The following is a 2,456-nucleotide window of genomic DNA, read 5'->3' on the forward strand; positions in this document are numbered from 1 at the left end:
CTTAACGGAAAAAATCAATTGAGTTTGTTGATTGTGTAGGACTAGTTATTTGATCATCTGTTTCTTATAAGAAAGGTACAAATAATGTAAAAAAGAAGGTTAATAGTTAAAGTTTTATTAAATTAAGCTTTCCTAATTACTTTTGATTGGACTGTCATCATTGTCACTGCTAAAGAATAGATTAGATGATTTAAATTGTTCTGCATTATTCATAGAAGTAGAGGCTACAACTGTCTCGGAATTTTTATTATTGCACCACATCAGAGTTTCTTCATTTAAACCTGAAAATTATAACAAAATAACTCAGTGATAAATATATATATTATTCAACTATAGTTGAAATATTAATGCAATAAAAATAGCTATAAAAACAATTTATAAATAAATAATTTTAATCATTACTTAATATAAATATTAACATTAGTTTTTTTGCTTATGCTTACTTTTAATGGGTTTCATAGAAGATGATAGGAGATTTGCACATGTATGATTTCCTATTTAAAAAAAAAAAAATAATAATGTTTATCCTTATAGGTGTTTCATAATAATGAACTCAAATTATTTCAGTTAGCAATTCATACATAATAATATTATCGTCACTCATACATGTAATTGATGACCTTCATCAGATATAGGTACACGGTAATTGGAAAAAAAAGTCTCACACTAGGAAAAAAAAGTCCCCAAAAAAAATGAATGAAAATATATCAAAATTGAAGTATAAATATGTTAAAATTGTATTGAAAAATATATTAAAGTTACACAAAAAATCAATTAATATAAAAAATAGAAAGAAGCTTAACTACTTATATAATATATATATTTAATTTTTAAGTTCCTTAATGAAGATCATATTTTTGGCTTTTGCTGTAACTTAGTAATTTAGTATTTATAGTTATAATGTAATGATAATAATATGGTATATATCAAATTGTATGGATAAATATAAAAAGTTCATATTATAAATTATTCACCATAAATTGAAAGGTAGTTTTAAAAAATTTTAGTTTGTTATGATAGGAATTCATTCTGAATGGTTTTTAAAATATAGTAGACTAATAAATATAATATACAAAATTTCTATAGATACTTATAATTTGAACTTTGATTAGGAATATTAAATAAAATCAAACGTTTTTTGGTATAATAATAGGTTATAATATGTAGGTATACCTACGTTAAAAAGGCCTGATTATAGGTATAAACAGGCCTTTTTAACGGCCGTGCGTCATAACATAAGAAAGAGCTGTACCTAATTATAGTATTACATTTTTATAGCATTGTTATTATAATTATATAGGTACTATAATTGTATTTATTATTGACACTTGTATTAAATTAAATTTTATTATATTTCAATATGTGATTTAAGTAAGTAATTAACATTTTTTATGATATTATAAGATTTTTTATGTAATTTTAATGTATTTTTCAATACAATTTTAACATATTTATTCTTTAATTTTGATACATTTTCATTAATTTATATCTGGACTTTTTTTCTGCGATTCAGGTACACATTGCACATCCAGACAACCAGAACAATTTTATCATAGTTTTTTTTTAATTAGTATATAACAAACTAAATAATCAAATTAATTGAATAAATTATAAGAAATAAGAAAATAAGGATGTTTATTTAAGCTTGGGATGTGACAGATAAAATTTTATTTTATAGAAGTAACAAAAAAATTACACTGTCTTACTCTTTTTTATATGAGGTTGTGTAAAAGATTTTGGTGGTTTCGGGAGGATAGGTAACTTTTCAGCGTTTAATTTAGTTGTCTTAGTTGTTTCAATGTTTTTACCTAAAACCAATAAAATACTCATATTATTTTTAAAATTTTTATAAATATGGAAATACAAAATACAATTTATTATAAGACCAATTGTAAATAATTATTTTACTTGATCTTTTTAAATGTTGAACATTATCCTCATCTTCTAAAAATAACTTTTTTTTTGCTCTATTTTTACGTTGACTTTTAATAATACTTTCTACTTCTGTGTCAACTTCGGATAAATTATATTTAATAGCGTCAATCTCTTTCTCTTTAATTCTGTTATAATCATCTAAAAAAAAATATTTACGTATTAGAACATAAAATATGTTTAAATTTATAAAAAATATTTAGGAACTAAGTTCTTCTTGAAACAATACACCGTGTTCAATCAATTGCACTGATCGTGTTTTTCACAAGTAATAAAATAACAACTTTTCAAATAAAACAAATGTATTTAATAAATATACTGTTTAATTTATTAGCCTTTCTTACTCATACTTACTACTAGAACCAAGAATATTTATGAATTTACATAAGGACCAGTTTGTATCTACTGGTATTAGGTTTTTCACCATTTGATTAATATTTGACATCGATTTCACGTGTGTTGGATAATAACAAAGTTTATCGTGTTTAGCTAACCAATTCATTGGAACTGATTGGATACCATCG

This window comes from Acyrthosiphon pisum, unplaced genomic scaffold (genome assembly GCF_005508785.2).
Source record: "Acyrthosiphon pisum isolate AL4f unplaced genomic scaffold, pea_aphid_22Mar2018_4r6ur Scaffold_21864;HRSCAF=25108, whole genome shotgun sequence".
NCBI lineage: Eukaryota > Metazoa > Arthropoda > Insecta > Hemiptera > Aphididae > Acyrthosiphon > Acyrthosiphon pisum.